Source organism: Grus americana, chromosome 8 (genome assembly GCF_028858705.1).
Source record: "Grus americana isolate bGruAme1 chromosome 8, bGruAme1.mat, whole genome shotgun sequence".
Lineage (NCBI taxonomy): Eukaryota > Metazoa > Chordata > Aves > Gruiformes > Gruidae > Grus > Grus americana.
This window is the reverse complement of record NC_072859.1, coordinates 16362825-16382800: the sequence shown is the minus strand read 5'-3', so window position 1 is coordinate 16382800 and position 19976 is coordinate 16362825. Positions and strand designations below refer to the sequence as shown.

At 40.9% G+C, this 19976-nt stretch overlaps 1 long non-coding RNA gene across 3 annotated transcripts in view; it reads left to right on the top strand.

Annotated features, from left to right (window-relative positions):
• LOC129209341 (uncharacterized) overlaps positions 1-19719 on the top strand; it is a 69478-nt gene extending 49759 nt beyond the window's left edge. Inside the window, exons 6-10 of one of the 3 annotated variants that reach the window (XR_008578046.1) lie at positions 1943-2988; positions 5403-5472; positions 5947-6062; positions 7592-7724; positions 16387-19719. This is a non-coding gene — a long non-coding RNA (uncharacterized LOC129209341). Of the gene's footprint in view, positions 1-1942; positions 2989-5402; positions 5473-5946; positions 6063-7591; positions 7725-15334; positions 15372-16386 lie in introns of those variants that run through there. The other 2 variants (XR_008578048.1, XR_008578047.1) reach the window with 2 other exon arrangements.
• Positions 19720-19976: the final 257 nt, after the last annotated feature.

The following is a 19976-nucleotide window of genomic DNA, read 5'->3' as shown; positions in this document are numbered from 1 at the left end:
TTCAAAATTGAAAAGAAGTGACCTTGATCCTTTCTAAACTCAGTGAAAGCAAATGTGCTTAAATTTCCTGGGAAAGATACTATTGGAAATTCTGTGTAAGTATAAATGCATGAAAGCCAAAGGAGGTAAAGTTTTCTCTTAATTATGATGATTAAAAAGAAAAGCAGCCTGGAAATAGAATGCCAGCCACGGCAGAAGACCATAGCTCCTTTGCTATAGCAGGAACAGATTTACTAATGGGGTGATGTGCCCTGTCCCTTTTCCCTCCTCTGGTGCCCAGGTTGCCCTCCCTGGGTGAAACACCTGTGCCCCAGGCCGGGCAGCCAGCTTGGGCTGTACAGCCCTTCACACACGGCATTGCTGGTCCAGCCAGTGTGATCAGATTTAGGGGTTTTTTTTCCCCCCAATTTTAATTTGACAAAGGCGTGTGGTGCTAGAGGTCTTACAGGGGCTCAGAGGTGCAGCTCACCCATAATCTCTGGCTCCCCCAGAACTCTCTGGGAAATTCAGGTGCTTTCCAGGTCTCTGAATCAGGTCCGCAGGGGCTGGTTTGTTGTATTAAATCCAGACCACAAGGTTAAAGTTACATAGACAGAAGGGACAAAGCGCCTTATTGAGGGGTAGGCCCTCAAAATCAGATCGACTGTCAAAAAATTGTTTTGTCCTGAGGAGAGAGGTGGGGGAAGGGGAAGACAGAGCACATTTTAGGGCCACTCAGGAGCCCTTTATGAGGGTTGTGGCCATTTAGTCTTCAATAAAACATGAATGCTTACCATAGCAACCACGGCAGCCACCTCCGAGATAGCCATCGCTTTAATAAAGACGGACGTTCGCTGAAGAAAGTCTAACAAACACATGTAGACCTTTTACGGTGCTGTACAAGAAAACAATCTCATTTGAAGAAGCAGTCGTGTTTTCCCAGGAAGGGTGTAAGAGTTAATGCAATACGCTGCCAGCTTTCGCCACCTCTGCTGCACGCTGGCTCCTGGGAATTGGTGCTGTTGGCGTGGTGGGAGCCGGGGGACGGCGGGGTGGGCACCCCGCATGGCCCTGCTGCCGGTGCTGCTGGGAGAGCTCGCTGCCCGTGGCCAGGACAGGGTATTCTGAATCCTTTCCCGTTAAAGCCTGTCCCAAACTCGCCGCGTGCACATTGAGCCACTGTTTTCCTGAAATCTTATGCCTGGCAGGTATTTTCCTGAAATGCGCCCTTTCGCTTTAATCCCCGCATACAGAAAAATGCAAACAATTTTGCAATGTCTCTTTGCCTTGGGAAGTCTCGGGCATGCTCAACAAAATCTGTAGCTTTTTATTCGCTTACCCCAAGAGCACGATGGGGTCCCTCACAGTGAGCAGGTTTGGATATGAAATGCTACTAGATCAACCTCCTGAAAAGAAGATGCTCTGGTTTGTAAAATTTGAAACAAAATATTCATTGAGGAAGTATTAGATTAGTCACAGATTAATTACAATTGTCAAGTATTATTCATCTGTAATAAGAGTGAATTCTTCACTCAAGATTCATAGCGAAATAACATTATTTTTCAAATAGAAGTAATTTAAATCGAAGTAAGACCTTCTAATACCACCATCTGTACAAGTAAATTACTTTCAGAGTAATTAAATATGCATATCTGGGCTGTGTACTGTACTGATGAACCGAGTTTTATGGATGCAATATGCTTATAAATCCCTTAGGTATTAAAGATGAAGAATCCATGGCATTTTGCATTCATATAACCACGAATAAGAAAAAAAATATTTTTTTGTTGCATAATTTTGGGGAATATATTTTTCCTGGTTAATTAATATTTTTGCCAAATAGCAAATATGATCACCATATTTATTAGGCTGACATTTCACGGGGACTTAAAGCTCCGTAAGAAATTTCAGCGTTGTATGCGTCTGAATTTATGATCGTGACACAGTCACTCATCTCCTGCAGGTTCCCAGGAAGCAGAGCGGCACAGTGAAACTGAGATCATTATGTTGACTGAATTTCTTACCGCCGGACTTGCCCCACCATGAAATAGCACTGCTCAGCCAATTGGGATTCATGGTCACAGCCCTTCATGGGATCATCAGGGTTTATAGTCCATAACAAATACAAATACAGAAAGGAACAATAACAGTATGATACATCTGACCTGTTATTCCGCCTTGCGAGACTTTGTGGTGAGTACCAGAGTAGTGACTGGCTGCGTGTTTTCTGTCGTGCAGACGAATGGGACAGTCACGTAGGAAAGAGAAACCGTGCCTCAAACACAGCGCTGTTGGCGTGGGCTTCAGTGACTAAAAGCCGTCTTTAGGCTTACAGCACGTTGTTCATGATTTATGTAAAACACTGGCGCGTGGGGGAGCTTAGGAGGTTTGCTGGGAGCATCTGAACACTGCAGAAGTGTTTGGTTAAAGAAATGACTGAAGTCGGTTCTGCAGAGCGCTTCAGAAGATGCTTGAAATCCCAGCAGGTCACCCCTTTCAAAGCAGCAAATTCGACCATCTACATACCACCAAAATGCAAGAGCAAACTCAAGCATAAAGACAAACAGTCAGCACCACCTCTGTTTGCAAGTCAGCTGCTCTGTGCTGCACAATGCGACTGATCCTTACGTACTTTATGTCAATATAACATGTCTTATGAAACACAGAGATTCCCTGTCATCGAGAGATCTAGTCTACCTACAGCACCGTCACGGTTGTCTGCCCAGATTAATCGCAGGGGCTGGCGATGGATGTAGGACGATAGATCAATTCTTTCTGTACCCCAAAGGTAAAATAAGAAATGGTGACCTGAAACGCAGACGAAGAGGAAACGATGAGGGCTCGATGTCTCTAAGCCCTGTGCTAACCTGTGTGAACCAGCAGATTGTGTCACCTCTTTGGGACCTGCTCGTGTGTATTTTAGATCATACTTTGTGATAGGTGGAGGTGGATGTTTATGTAGGCAAGAAGAAAACTAGTACAAATCTGTGCCAGTTGACAATCCAAAAGGTATTGAAGTTTGAATGACGTTATTTCTGACTTAGTATAAGGTAGTAGTTTGCAGAAAGATTCAGCTACACCCAGTGTAATCATGCATACGTATTATGTTGACTTTCTGCATGTGCTTTCTTAATCTTTGGGTCTCGCTTCTTTGGGTGTCTTGTCACCTTTGTCTCTGTTCTGTCCCCGAACCCCAGTTCACGCCCAGCCTGCAGACCCCAGCATCTCCACATGCTCTGTTGCCAGGCGTTCATTTTCTGGCGCTACCACTGGAAGACTAAATACATATTTTAGCAGATTTTCTCGCAGTCTTGAGGTTTGAAAGAAAACTAAAGCGGGAATTTGGGTGTGGATGTGCCGCGTGAATCCTTGAGAAATGGCCTTTGGCAGGTAGCTGTGTGGGATTGCTCCTAGAAGGGCTGTACATAAAGGACTTTTATAGTACTCCTGAGCAGACCTGATTTTCAGGTCAAGGTTTTGACCCATAATAGACAATATATACAATAATACTTATTGCTTTCAGGCAGCAAAGTACAAGTTGGAATTTAAGAGAGCCCTATAGGGACAGCCCTAGGACAGGAAAGCATGCAAAAGAAACTCTACATATTGAAAAAGGGACGCAGCTTCTGCGTCTTTGCATGTTTGTGACCTCTTTGCCACGCTTAAGTCCAGATTTATGCTAAAACGTAATCAGATCAGCATTATTAGCATAATGTAGCACAATTCCCAATAATTTGGAAATGGACCTTGCATTGTGTTTGAAAATGCCATGTCAGGACAAGGACATTAAAATCCTCTTGTCTTCCCATGTCACGGTGTCTTGTGTTCAGGATGTCTCTGGTTCTCACAGAGGCTGGAGCATTATTTTCCGTACCCTTTTCCCCCCATTTAGCTTCTAGGTACTTAGACAAAATTGAGTAAAGAAGCCTTTACCTGAGAACCTTTTTACTGGTTGCTGTGCTTTTAAAGCTTTAAAAGCTTTTGCTGAAAAGGTACCTATTTTCTTATCACTTTTTTTTTTCCCCCTCTCCAGAAAAAGGGCATCATTTGAAGTTCTTTTTTGGCAGCTGTATTTCATCGTGATACATTATGTCAGGGCACATCAGTCGCATGAAGATTTTATGGAAAAAAACATACCCTTTTTTAGATGTCCCTCTCTGCAGCCCCCTTCAAAACACAGTGTTTTTTCAAGAAACTCTTCAACTATCAACAGCATTATGATACTTGAAACATCGTGGGTGTAATGGCTTCATCTTACTCAATTATATAAATGCTACTTAAAGAAGGAATATAGAGTTCGATGTGATGAATTTAGTAATTCTAAAAAAATTGACTATTTTCACCTTTTACTGATGTTTACTTTTCAGTACTGGGGAAGGGCTTCTTTTCTTTGTAACCAAGCTAATCCTGTGCTCTTCCTTATTTTACCATAAAATGAGATACATTCTGAATTCAGATGAAAATGAGGTACCTTGATGAAAGTGGGCTTCAGGTGTCACACACTAAGCATTGTACTTTTCTATCTGCTCTGATCCTCCAGCACACATAAGATTTCACCTCTTCACCTTTGAACAAGATTGCACTAACTTTGATCTTTTCAATTTTGTTCAACTCCAGGGAAGGAGAAGCTACTTGAAACATGTTATCATTTAGACGTTCAGAGGAAAAAAAGAAAAAAAAAAAAAAAAAAAAAAAAAAGAGGCTGGGGGGGAATTGAAAGCATGAACTAAAAGCTGTAGATTTTTAACTTGAGCATCAGCTTTTGTAGCTAGTGTGTTATGCTTTAACATCAAAAGCTGCCTCTATACGTAGAACAAAAAAAAATGTAGATTTTAAAAGTACACAGAATTATTAGACACAAATTTCATTTTATGTAAGCATTTTTCCAGAGTAGCAACGTGGTTATCCTTTCCCAGGTCAAAGCATAAGCTTTGTGTTCTTGCTGCTTTGCTTATGGCCTAAGCCTGTTGTTTGAGCCTCTGTACTTCTGTGATATTAATTCCTGATACTGACAGTTAATCTATTTTTATAACTGTTGTTATCTGAGCAAAATAAGAAACTAGGTTCTTCATTTTCTTTTCAAATCTGAGAATATGTAACAGTGGGAGCAAAGTTAAAAGTATGATATTTTCAAGATCTTACATGGTTCAGCAATATTCTTGTAACGATTTTCACCATGTGCCAGTATGGTAGGTTTTTTGGTATTATTTGGGGTGTGGGGGGATGGGTTTTTGCTATTAGAAGCCAGATTTTCACCCAAATACTTAAGAGTTTTAAATCACAGAACTCTGTTTCAAACTGTCCTTCACCTTCTGAAGAACAGCATGACTGTAAGGTCCTAGGAAGTTTCATAAAAATTCTTATGTTAACAATTGCTGAAAGTTTAAATTTTTGTCTGTTCGTTCCTTTTTCTTCTTGCCTAGTTTACTCAGACTTGCTTTGTTTCGTCTCTGTCTTCTCTGCTGAGCCTGCAGTTGTTCAGGGATGCTCATGGTAAGTAGCTCTTTGTGTCATCCTCTTGCTTTATTTTGAGGTTTGCTTTGCACAACGGTGCAAATGGGGACAGTTTCCCCCTTCTAGGATGTGCTGCTTGTTGAATTCACTTCCATTAACAAGCAGTTGGAAGCAAGTTAATGCCACATCAATTTACTCTAACATCTGATTCTTCCTGCCTATTCTAAGGGTTGCTTAGACAACAGATCATCTCCTAAACGGTATCTCATAAAAGGTCTAAAGTCCCCTCACTGAGAAAAGTGTAACTATGATTATTAATTCAGAAGAATAATTTCTGTAACACTAAAATACCGGCAACAATAAAATAAAGTAAAAGATGTTGTTGTCATACTATATATAGTTAAAATTATTGAGAGCTAATCTGTACAGAGATCCTTGAGGTTGTTACTTACAGGGACCAAGTAATATACTACTATTCATCAGCTACTTATCCACTCTCCTCCTTCTTCCCAGTTTTCTAGGTATCAGACAATTCCGGAATCAAGGACCTCAAGTCACGTTTCATCTTTTAGTTTCCCTGAAAACATTTATTTACATGTTGAAGTTACTGGATGTATGTTCTGACAAAGGTATTTGCCTAGACACTCCTTCTTAGGAGCCTTTGATCTCTTGTGGACTGAAGCTTCATCAAGACTTTGGTCTGCTACTTTTCATAACTCCTTTGGGCCTGATTTTTCTAGGCTAATCAAATAAGTTATTTTGAAAAGTACTTGATTTTCTAGCCTCACCATCACATGCTCATTTTGCAGGTGAGCTCCACTTCTAAGTAACTTCTACAGTGGCCAGCATCTCATGGTCACCGATTGACCAGCACCTTCTCAAACATCACCTTGGGAGGGCCGTGATGAAGCCACCTGGGCTCTTTGGTAATACAGGACATTGGCAGCTGTAGCAGAAAACTCTAGGTTCTCTAGCAAAAGACAAGAACAGGGGGTAGTGCCAGTGTGAAATCAAAGTAAGTGGAAATGGCCTAAACCAGAAGTACTCCTGAAAGTACTCCTGATTGCTCACTGTCAGTTTTGGGGAGAAAATATGCTACAGTGTAAGAGTTGACCGTCTTTGCCCATGTACCTGGTACTACAGCGTATGGCCAAAATAATCTGTGAGTGAGACACAAGCTATCACTTGCAAACCTCAGGGCCAAGAAAATCCTCTCGTATCTCAGCATCTGCTGGCTGTAGTCCCAGACTCTGTCAGTGAGTATGGGAGCAAGCTGTCTGAAGTCTCCTTCTCCAGGAAGTTTCCTGCTGGGAAGCACCCCCAGGAAGCACTGGCATTTCCAAGGTACTCAAGTAATGAGCATTGGTGACAAACTCGTCGTTTTGTCCGGTTTTGAGGTAGATGTCTCCATCTAGGCTTAATGACATCATTCTATTCCACTTAAATGCTATTCATCTTTCTTTCCATTTTGCTAATTTTTCCAGGAAAAAGTGCAAAACCAAATTTTCAGTCTGCAAGACAAAGATTACTCATTGTAGCACAACACAGAATTTTTTTAAGTAATATGTGATAGTTTTAATTTTCCTGAGTATATACAAGATAGTATAGCATAGTATATAGGACAGTATCTATCTTAAAGGTGCTATTATCTAGATATATTTTTTTAGAGTAGTCGGTAGTTAAAAGCTGCCCTTATTGCACTGAGGAAGTAAAATCCACACTTGTTAGGCTCTTATTTCATCCTCTTTCCTATAGTCTCACCTTTTTGGCCCTGCTAACTTTCATGTCCATAATGAACTCCATTTAGCTTCCCTGCAGTAGGACCTTGTCTTTGTTAATCACTGACCCAGCGGCATGAAGCTGCATAGGAGAGTGGGTTATTTTTTTTTTTTCTGGATTTTCTCTACTTCCTTCAGCAGTTGTAACTTCTAAGAAACTGCAGAACAAACAAGTATAAAAGATCAGGAAGAGGGCCTGAAAAAATAATGTTTAAAAGATGTCTCGCTCATTGTACTCAGTTTTCCACTAGCTGCTGACTACAGACTGACGGCTGAAATCTTAGAAGGAGTTAATGAGATTAGGTCTTTGGCGATTGATTGCTTGATGCTGTCTTCCCATGCAGAGGTGTCAGTCTTTTTTTCTTTTTTCTTCTTTTCAGTAACCATATATAAACTTCTCATGGAGATCAGCTGGGACTTCGTGGCAGAAATCTCATTTAAAACAACTGGAAATGACTTCACCTTGGCCCAAGTCACAGCGTAACAGCCACCTCCTCCTCCTCCAACCCTGCTGTGAGTCAAAGACATTTTCTGGGCCGTTACTTTTCTGTGCCGAACGACCTCGAGCCTCTTCCTGTCGCCCCTTCTTTGCTTGGCTCAGCGTGCACATCCCTTGCTCCTTGTAAATACACCTCCATGCTCACCTTAGACCGCTCAGGTTCCCTTTTCTTAGCAGCTGGGGGTCCCGGTCCCTTCCCAGGCATTGCCATTCCCACGTTTTAGTTCAGAGATGCCTATAGTATTTTTGCATGCTCTTGATTGTGAGGATTTTTCCCACCCGATCAAAAAACCCCCGTTAATAGGTCAGACATATAGTATGCATTTCTCAGGGCTACTGGTGCATTTCTCAGGGCTAATTCCTTTCTGCCTGTGCTTGCAGAGCGAGTGCAAGTCAGGTTGTCGTGGTTTTACCCCAGCTGGCAGCTGAGCACCACGCAGCCGCTCGCTCGCTCACTCCCCCACATCGGGATGGGGGAGAGAATTGGAAAAGTTAAAGTGAGAAGACTCATGGGTTGAGATAAAAGTTTAATAGGTAAAGCAAAAGCCACGTGCACAAGCAAAGCAAGGAATTCATTCACCACTTCCCATGGGCAGGCAGGTGTTCAGCCATCCCCAGGAAAGCAGGGCTCTGTCACGCGTAACGGTGACTTGGGAAGACAAACGCCATCACTCCGAATGCTGCTGCCCCCCCTCCCCTTCCCCCAAGCTCCTTGTAAACTGAGCATGATGTCATATGGTATGGAATATCCCTTTGGTCAGTTTGGGTCACCTGTCCTGTCTGTGTCTCCTCCCAACTTCTTGTGCACCCCCAGCCATCCCGCTGGCAGGGCAGTGCAAGAAGCAGAAAAGGCCTGGGCCCCGTGCAAGCACTGCTCAGCAATAGGTCCATAGAACAAAAACATCTCTATGTTATCAATGCTGTTTCCAGCACAAATCCAAAACATATTCCCATACTAGCTATTATGAAGAAAATTAACCCTCTCAGCTGAAACCAGGACACAGGTGGAAAAGTAAAGCAGTAACATTCCATACTTGCTTTGCTGGGGCATAAATGACTGCCAGATTTCTGAAGCGGGAGAGAATCAGCCCGCTGCGACTCTCAGCACAAACATAGTGCAGTCGGGAGAGCCCCGCTCGGGTGGTGTGCCTCCCTACGAACTGGGAAAGCTGAAATGCTAATAGACCCTGGGATCTGCTTCACGTCGGGTAACAGTCATCAGACTGCTGGAAGCTGTTAGTCCTTTCCATGGAAGCTTAGAGATCCCCTAGGATCCTGCAAAGACAACCAGTGTGTCTGGTTACGTGGAGAATCTCTTGCTGGGAAATAGCTGGCGGAGTGGTGAGAGAGGCGTGGGGATGGCAGCGGCGTCAGAGGGGCACTCAGGCACTGGGAAACCTTCTAGGGCAGAGTCATTACCCTTTGCTTTTTCTTTTTCATATTAAATACCATGGAAATACTCCTGTGAAACGAAGCTGCTTACTCTTTGCCACCAATTGTCTCCTCGATCTTTAGTCTCCTCCTAAAGGGCTGCATCGGCCTTTCCCAGCGCTGAGCACGAGGTTAGATTCGAGCACAAGCTGAAAATAACGGGGTGTAAGACAGGGAGGATGCGATACTGAGCGCAATTTCTAGCCGATGTAGCAAACCCAGTTCATGCACTCAGCAAGGTAGTCTAGCATGCGCGTAACTTAAAAGCATGTCCTGCTAAAATATAGGGGGCTCTTTGTGCGTATAAATACGTGTGCGTGCTAAAGAGCTCTGCTGGGTCGAGGCCAGGACGTTCAGCAGTGTGCGGGCTGAGCCCTTCCAGATGACTCCACAGACAAAATGAAAAGAAAGCGACAGTCAGTCCCGGTTACGTGGAACACAGTCCAGGTTTTAAAGGCATACTTTTGATAATTAGGTGTTTTGTGTACTGTGGCAAGATGTGAATTATAAACCCACTAATAATAATGTAGTTCAGTCAGGGTAGCCTTGAAATTAGACCCCTAGCAGAGAGGTTGCACTGTCTAATGATAGTACCGTACCATTTGTTTCAACACATTTAGCACTTCAGAATGGGATTTTTTTTGTTAAACACCAGATGTTCTAGCGACCTGAGTGCTGACTTTAGAAGAAGACACAATAGAATAGTGTGTCAAGGTCAACAGCGCAAATTAATCTGTATTATCGTGCTGTCATATTATACCGTATGCCCCAGATGAGCAAGATCTATGGCTAGTGCTTTCTTTACATGCAACTGTATGGGGTGTTGCAGTATAGAGATTCTGAGCTTCCCAAACCCTCAAATTTCCCCTGAAAGACATCTGATTCTTGCTTTGGTAGTTTAAATTGTAAATGTAGCATCCTTACGGAGAATGTGTGGGAATGTGACTGTAATCTCACAGAACCAGAGGCACACGCAGCAGCACAATGAAAAGTACATCTGTTAATTGTAAATTCTGCATCTAAGGACTTTAAAAAAATAATCTGGGTAGCTTGGTTGTCTTCATTTTTCTCTTGACTTAAAAATGTTATAGGGCACAGATGAATAATCATTTACAAACATTTGAAGTAATAGTTTACCTGAAATAGATGCTTTTGTCTCCGTGAGTCCCCCGTATCCCTCCTCTTCCCTGCCCTGTGACTTTTAAGCTATTGCTGCAAGATGGCAGGATGTCAATGCCCCCAAAATTGAACCTGTGATTTGTTTTTCTTTGATTTATGGGCTTGTAGTCAATAAACTTTATAAAGGAAAGTATCAGACTGAGCAATCAATCAAAGATAAGCAGATTCTTGTCCTTTAAAAGCATTTCACCCCAGTAAGCAAGGGCCTCATTCATCTTTTACAACCACTCTTGCAGCTTTCAGCTGAGAAAGGACTCGTTGCTGACTACAGCCCCTTCTGCTGAAAAGCCCACTATTCTTGCACCTGAGCTGAGATTGTTTAAATTCATTGCAACAGTATGCTTCCCTTCTGTATTATTTGCTCTCTCTGAAAGGGCAGATTGTTTGCATGTTGTTACATAAGGTAAATCTCCTTGCTACGTAGGCTTCTGTATTAAACAGTCAGAGGCATGGACTCTTGTTTTGCAGAAACAGTATTCATTTTCTTTGTTATTTTACAAAACAAAACATAAAAAAGGGTTCCCATTTGTTCTTTTAGTAGTATCTGAATTTCTGTTTGAGTAAGGCAAATGTTATCCTGCATGTTTTGCTTCTCTGAAGCACAGATGGTGTGCATATGCAGATTGGTGATTTTCTAATCAATACAGTGACACTTGGGAATATATGTAAGTATTGTAATAATGCATTAGTCAGGAGTGATGTTGTAACACACTGAGATCATACACATAAATCTAAGACACCATGTCTAGACACCCCAGGGAAGATGGCATGCCATGGGTTAGAGCAAGCATTAAGGAAGTGCAATATTTCAAATATGATGGGAAAATAATGCAATTTGCAGACTTTAATAAAACCATTGGGGAATTAATTTCACTAAGGGTGCACTCTCTCCCAAAACATCCACGTTCCTACGTTTGCTTCACGGATAATAAGAACGAGAGACACTTTACCTGCTATCTCAGGCATAAATACAGTACGATATCTATGAATTGTACTGTATCTTTAACATGCTGAATATGAAAATAATCCCTTTATAGGTAGTGCTTTAGTAGTATAAAACTGCATTATGCAAACAATGCACAGACAGCATAAACCTTGGAGATTCAGAATTTGAAGAGCTTATAAATTAATCTCATAAGTGTTGATTTGAGCATGCTCAGGGAGTGCGCTCAGCTGTAAAACTTGACCAACCTAACCTTGCCAGTTTTAATTATTAGCTTTTTGATGATCAAATATTAAATGAAGATATGCGATTTATGACTCTCTCGCTTGTATAAGTTTCCTTTCTCTGGAATTTTTTTTTTTTTTAAAGACTCTTTGCTGCCTTTGGCTGCTTTTGGTTATTTTGTTGTTTCTGTACAGCTCTTGGCATATAATTTTAATCAGCCAACCTCCTTTTAAATTTTTGCCAGCTGATAACTACTCACAAGCAAGTAACTTGCAGTACCATGCCAGGAATGTTGTGATAAAAATGTCAATTTAAACCTGGCCAAGGATGACAATCATAACTATTTCCAAGTGAGAAACTTGAATGGAATACATAACATGGTAGTACTTTTTGCTTTCTGCCAGTGAAATACGTGCTGGAACTCGAGAGGTTCCTGTAACAATAACCATCGTAGTCAAAACCCCACTTAAAAGTTGGCTGCATTGCTAGCTCCATCAGCCACGTCATCTCTTGTCATCTGAAAGGCTGATAGTAGAAAATCTTTAATACATCTGCACATTTTCAATTAAAATATAATCAAGTCAAATGCTAGCTGTAATCAATCCTATTAATTCTGCAGCTATGGAAATTAGTGAATGAGGGAGCTCAGGTTTTGCAAATAGTGACCACGGTTTGTATCCTGACTAACTGAACTCTGTTTCAGAAAATGAGGTGCATATGTTAGCATGGAGTAAACCTGAACAGTTCAGGGTTTTGCCCTCCCCTTGTCACTTTGTTCCTCTCTGCTCTATAAAGACATTGATCCAGAATCCTGTGTTTGGTCAATAACCTAACGCGAGGATACTTTGAAACCAAAACCTGAAAAGTGATGGGTTGAGACGTAAGTGATATTTTAAAATGCACAGAAGATTCTTGGGAAAGGTGGGTTGTCAGAGCTGAGACCATGGCATGGCAGCAGCGCTGCGAAGCCTCTCCGCATATAGACCTGTAGCTAGCCCACCTCCTTCACAAGGTTGTAAAACACCGCTTACGCTTAAGCTCTTCCCATTTCAAAGTTAGGTTTCATCTTCTCGGACCTTCAGGAAATCTGAATGGGCCTCAGGGCTCGTGCAGGGGTAGATATAGCTCTGCAAAATAATAATAAGGAACAGCTTTCATGAATCTCCATGGAGATTTCCTCCCTCTGAGCATCTTCTAAGGCCTTTGCCACAGTCAGGGCAGAATGTCTCTGTTATTAGACCGATCTTCCTATTGTCCTCTGCCTCTTCCCATCTAGCTGACACTACCCAACTATTATTATTATTCTTTATTATGTATTCATTTGCACAGTCCTCATTATAACTGTGGAGTGTTGGTAGCACGTTAATGATCATCCTTTAACCTTATTTTTGCCCTCAGGAAATGCTTTCCAGTCTCTTCCTCTTTCCTTCTCTTCCCCTTACTCTGGCACTTGATCTTTGTTGAATTTCTGCTGTGTTTCTACCAGTACTTCATCCATGTTGATTACTGTCATCCTTCATGTTACGGTATCCAAAGTCCACCCGCTTTAATCACTATCACATAAAAATCCACTAATGTTTTAATTTAGAGATAGTTTTGCTAATATCAGTTCTCATGAAGGAAATGCATCACAGTCAGGTTCAATAAATATAATTCTCACCATTTGCTAGAATAGAAACCAATCCTGGAGTCTTCTGTGGAAGCTACTGTAGTTTAATTTTAGCATTTTCTCCCTATTAGATGGATCTTTGCTGTATCTCTTGGCATGCATACAGCTTCCACAAGTCATATACAGTCTCGTTTATAACTCCTGGCTGCATCCCACCACATCTGCCCTTCAGCAGCACACTTGCGCTCCTCCTCCTCATGGAGTTCTGCAGCAGAGGGGATGGGATGAGGAAGCTGTGCTTACCTTCTCTTCTAGTTACGTATCCATGTATGTTTTGGATCAAAACATCCTATAGATCCAGTTCTGTGAGGGTGTAAACAATGGCACTGCCGTTAGACCCGGCTCAGCAGAGGGTCAGCCGTGGCTGGGAACGGGTGTGATGGAGGAGGGAGGCTCTCGGTGCCTCCCCGCTGCAGCCTCTCTGCCCGGAGAGCACGTGGCCCTCACCGGACTGTTGGGGGTGATCATTAAAGCTGGTCATAAAGAATAACTTGTCATCCTGCAGGAATATCAGACACTAGACAGAGCACTTTAACCTTGCTTGACCTTTCCCTGTGCTCTTTGACTAATTAGATGAATGGGAGTTTTATTGGTGTTGCTCGACCTAGATCTTTTACATGACAGTTCTGTGTACCTGAGCAGCCTAATGCCTTACATTTTGTAAATCAATATAGTTTTATCTATTTTTAAAAAGCTAGAATTTTTTTTTTTTAGGCCTGCTATCACATTCTATAAATAATATTGATTTTGTTTAGCCTGAAAAACCATTTAATTCTGAATTGGTTCACCTTGTTAGTCAAATACAGTTCTTGGGTAAGTCCAGGCGTGATTCGCATGCATCGCACTGCTTTTATCCCCTGTGGTATAGGCAAACCTGATGTCAATAAGTTGAGAATGGGATCTCCTGTGCATAAACTGCATCTAAATTTTCACTTTATGGAAGTTTTTTCAGACTCTGGGATTTAACTAACAAACGCAAGAAAGCAAAGTTATAGCAGATTGCGTAGCCTCAGCTGCAGATGTTATGGGACAGCGATGGGAATGTGCAACATTAAGCAAGACTTAAATAGTGTTATATGAATTGCACTGGTTAGGCTAAAAAGAAAAAGTTAAACATTGTTTTCACATTTATGTCTTGATTATACACTTTTCCGGGTCATTATTTTCCTTCCACCCTTCCACCGTTCCATTGCTGGAAGTACAAATACTCTGCCATTTGTGAGGTTCTGAAATGAAGATTTTAAGACAAGGTAACAAAATAATAATAATATTCAAGGTTAGGGTCATTGCTCCATCTGTTGTCTGCTGCATTTGACACAAGTAAAATTATACTGCATGTACAGCTAGAAGGGACCGGTACAGTGATGTTCCTTGCAGGTGCTTCAGACACTTCTAAAGGCACTTTTGAACAGAACTTCTGCAACTTGTTGACATTTCCTTACCATGTGTTCCAGACTTCTGTACTAGTATTTTCTCAGTTTCCATTCTGAACACATGCTTGATGTAAGTAATCCAATTTTCAAAACCAAGTCCAATGAGACAGTGTTTCAAAATACATTTGTCATTATCCAGCTCCATGATAAGACTCTTATACAAGTCTTTGGATTGTATGGTAAATAAATTCCTATTTAATCTGTTTACATATAAAACAGAAAATCCCGATTTGATTATCCTCTCATAGCAAATGTTTGACACTTTAGGTACCAAATAGGTTATCTGAAGATTGACTCTATTTAAGTACAGAATTAATTCATATACAAATTCAGGTGTGATTATGAATTTCAAGGCTCATTTTTTATGTTAGTCTTATACAAATGCAACTGAGAAAGTGATTGTTACGTTTCTCTGTTGAACTTGTGGGATGTTAGTTTGCAACTAGCTTTTTAATTTTTAGTATTCTTGGCCTTTCTCAGTTAGCAAAGACAAAATATCAGATTGCTCAATTACATTTTATGTGGGAAGAATATAGGAATTACAAGAAGGTCAGTGTGTGAATTTTTAAGGAAACCACACAGAGAAGCTAAACAACTTTAATTCCTAGTTCCAGAAATTAATGCTTAATATTGTTTTCCTAACATACAGCATCATCTCATGGCTTTAAAAATGACTGTGTGAAAAGCACACAAGCCTATTTTGTATAGAAACTAAACAGAAAGTATTCATTTCTTCTTGTCAAGGGGATGCCCATAAGAATTTGTGAAAGGCGTCTAAATATGGAGGTAAGTAATAAGCAGGTATTGAATTCTATTGAGATCAGTATCGAGATTTGTTGACCCAAAGAGGTTACAATTGACTGAAGAGTGGGGCAGTAAATCTTGTTATTGAACAAAAAGCAAAAGTCAATATATGTATTATTATAAACATTTTTCTTTTGGAAGAGATAATAAGGGTGGAGTGGTTTAAGACTTTAGATTTATATGGCCATGATAGCATGCAGCTTCTATTATTTAGTCAAAGGATAGAGAATGCCTGTTGTTCTGGTGGTGGTTTTGTTTTTTTTTTTTTAATTTATTTATTTTTAATACAGCTTCACCAATCATGCCAAAGCAGTAAAGCTTGCATCAACTTTCACATCATAAACCCTTATTCTCATTGTTTTATAACTCAGCTATAAAGATTATTTTCAGATTGAAATTTGGCCTGCAAGCTCTTTGCCTAAGAATCATTTTTTCCCCAGAAGGGGGAAAGGAATAAAGAAGATCTATTGAACTATTTATTGAATTTTAGAGGAGCACAAAAAAGACATGTTGTGATTTTTATATAATTCAAGATTTAGATTGTATTCTTTATTGAATATTATTTTCTGCATAAAGCAAGGATTTACTTGATCATAAAGGTGGAGACAGCAAATGTTCTTTCAGTACTTTCAAACACTTGCTAATATTAATCCATGCCTTGTATTGTAAACAAGTATTTTTATGATTCTTATATTTTAGTCTATTCCATTACGCTCTGGTCAGTGCATTATATTTTAGGTTATTGCTTGGAAAAATAAAGAGGAGACAGAGCAAAGAAGAAAATAGAAATCCATCCAGCTGAAGATATTAAGGTTATTAATTAAAATCACATACATCCCATAGTGAGAGTGACTATGAAGAAATAACTGTTGAATTACTATTTTATAACATTTATATCTGGTAGTATCTTGGCTGCCAATAGAAATGATCCTTCAGTACCTCCAAAATTCTCTCTAAAAAAAAAAATAATAATTTGTTATTTTCCATTGCAGAAACCATCTGCCTCCTGCCTTCCTTCACAAGACCCTCTTACATTTCTTTAGGATCCAGGAGCTTGTACTGATTTAGGACGCTCACTGAATCTCTTCAGCAGCACAGGCTATGATAAATGCATCAAACATCACCTCTACTCTTTGCACTGGCTTGCTGTGAAATTTAAAACCAAACTCCGGCTTGCAGTCCTTATCTTGGAGACGCTTTGCGGCCCGGTCCCGGTGCAGATGAAGGCTGCTCAAAGCTTGGCGGTGGAGACCCTGCCCGCGGCACGTTGCCTGTGTGGTGCTAGGCACGGCTCTGCCGGCAGCACGACACGGTTTGTGGCAGGGGTGAAGCTTCCTTCTGCAGAAGGCAGGGAGGAATAATCGCCCCACCCAAAACCTGGATCTAAGCTCTGCTCCCTGGTGAGGTGCTGCCTGGTGGTGGCACTTTGATTCGGTTGCCTCCTGCGCTTCCACATCACTGGCATTGCTTGCAATGGCATTAAAAGCTGTGAGTTACTCCACTGTGACCTAATGCCGGGACCTTTTCCCTGCCATGCTTCTCCTTATCTCTCCTGCAGCACCTGGGGATGGCACAGGACTAATTTGGAGTTTCTTCTTCATTCTCCTGGTGGGTGATGGACTTGCCCCTCCTTGGAGAGGTTCTCTCCCTGACTCTGCATAACCTCAAAACCAGGATCATCATGGAAATTATCTACTCTTCTGTCCCGCCTCAGCATCTTGAAAGAGACCTTGGAAACTGTATCTCCCACAAGAACGGTATTTCCAAATCCACTGCAAAAAATGGCTTATTCTGAATTGAATACTCTCTCCTCTATTTATGGATGTTCCGTTCTGGAAATGTATAGGAGGGAAGGGCAATTGTGTCATCCCCAGTTTTGCCTCACAGGAAACATGGATGCCCATAAACTCTTTTCCTCTGATGAAAATGATGTGACCTGGAGACCTCAGCTATCCACAAGGCTGACCGGTGTTTAAGGTCCTTTGACTTTTGTCCTTGAAATAGGAAAGGGTGAAAATGCAGAAAAAACATTTTACAATCATGAAAACCATCATAGTTACTTTTTTCTCTGTAATATAGAGTGACCGTTGGTACTTATGGCATATCAATAATGCATCTGGCTGGGGATGCTGCTCTTGGCAGACACTGCGGTGGCCTTCCTCTGAAAGATAAATGAGAAGCTCAGCTTGTCTTACCCAACATGGACAAGCAGACTAGGACACTTTTCCTTATTTCACAGTAAATATATAAATTACTGTATTTGAGTTTGGCCAGAGAAGGTTGCTATGGAGAAGTTTGGCTTAGAGTATCTTGGGCTCCAATCGTAGTCAACCAAATTAATGGAATGTCCCAGTATGTCTGGTTCTTCCCATTCCTTTCAAGATAATGTACTTCAAGATTGTCTGCTAAAATATGCAGAGGTATAATTTCTTTTCCAAAGTAAGCACGTCCCTGGGAGCATGCTAGGCTTTCAGAAAACCACAGAAACTAACCATATTTTGACCACTTTATTGCAGTTTCTGTCTGTTGACTCTGATGAGTTTAAATCAGTTGCCATTTCCGAGCTATTATAAAGGCTGTTGATGAAAATCTTCTGTGGCTACAAAGTGCTCACAGATTTATTCAAACCTACTGAAACTTCATTCATTTCTGCTCGCAAGACAGTTCCCAGACTTTTGCTATGGATATGCATGCTGTTTAATGGCACAGGAATTAGCATGTCTGCTTGTTGGTACCGACGTGGTAATGGTGGCAGTTGCTGACACAGGTCATTAGATGGAAATAAAGGATCTCAACTAAGTTAATGGTGAAAAACATCTGAATTTAGTAGGAGCAGGTCTGAGGATATCAAATGAACCTTTAACATATTGAGCTTCAGCATTCTCAGGTTCTGGGTTGTGACTTGTTGGTGTGGGGAGAATTTTTTAAATTCTGTTTTTATGTATTTTTGTTTTAGAAAATTGTCTGCTTTTTGGTGTATGAGCTGTCTAAATGACTTTGTGTTTGCTGGTCTCCATTTAAGATGTGCTTATAGCAAGTGAACTGTAAACAGGATTTGCGTAGTAGAAGGGAAAATCTACTTATGATGACATCCTTTTTCTGAAGCTCAGGCAGGCCAACTCCGCTCCTTCTGAGAGACACCTTTTTGAATAATAGAGAATTTAAGTAGAGATAATACAAAAATACTTATTAAACTGCTAAACACTGGGCTGAATGTCCCATCTGAAAATGACAGCTTATTTTCTAGCTTGAAAATAGTGTTTCTATACTCATTTTCACGTGAGTAGAACATGACCTCCTTTGGTCATAATGAACTGTTTTTGTTTACAATACAAGGTACTGTGGTATCGGAGTGGTGCCATGCAGATACATGATGTGGGATACATAACGTGGCTTCGAGAAGAAAGACACTAGGGTGGTTTGTATGAGGTTTATTAGCATTCACAAAGACAACCAGATTTGTTTTGATGATTGTTTTGATCACAATTTGCTCTTCCTGATTTTCCACTGTTCAAAAATGACTGTGCTTAAGCTAGAGATGTGCTGCTCTCACCATTGTTTGCCAGAGTGGGATTAATAATAGAATAATGTCAAGCCAGACAAACTTAAACTGACAAAGTAACTTACTTTTTTAAAGAGAGGTGGGCATAGTGGGTTGCATGGCTGCACGGCATCACAAGGTTTGTAAGCCCAAAGGACTTTTTTATTATAGTCAGTGGGGGATGTTCAGAAAATGAGAAGTTGAAGAGCAAAAATGTGATTCTAGCTGATTCTTGATCTTGCTGGGGGAGGCTGTGCTTTGATTTCTTTCAGGAAAGCACAGCGCACACCTATGGTATTATATAAAACATTACATAATTATGAGAATAACACCCTGAATTCTCTCCCTCCAGCTCTGGCCCAGCCCACCTCTAATGAAGCAGCAAGTGTGTGGTGACTTTCACTCAGATCTGCCTTTGTGGCTTGGCTTGCAAGCGTGTGAATCTATACTTGTTGCCCTTGGCATGTATTTTCTGGTGTTGCTCTTGGTTATTTTGTGGAGAAAGACTAATAATGCTCCATTAAAACAAGTTCACTAGTCAGGCCAGATTGTTGTCTTTTCTTTCCTCCCACACTTGCAGCCTTATTGTATATAATAACACAGTTCAGGGCTTTCCTCTCTCTGCTCCTTGTCACTCCGAGGTATTTAAAAGAGGATTTAAACCAGCTATTTTTTGTGCTTAATCCTTGATCCCTTCTGCCCCCCACCCAAGCTTGCTTATTCTCTGGAAATAACAACCTAAGTCCACATTTTACAGCTCTAGTTTATAGTAATTTTGTCTTATGCCTTTGGAGGATAAATGATTGTTCAATTCAGACATTCAAAATTAAAGTGAAGTTGCCAGTGGAAACGGGTGACTCATTATACAATGAGTGAGGACAAATAAAAAGGTGCCTGCATATAATAATCAGAAGATATTGACTTTTGTTGAAGTCAGGATCACAATTTATTAACCCAAGAGGTAAATATTGACTGAAACTTTGGGCAGCTTTTTTTTTTTCTTTCTCCTTTTCTTATAGCCCAGAGAAGACTGTAGAGGAT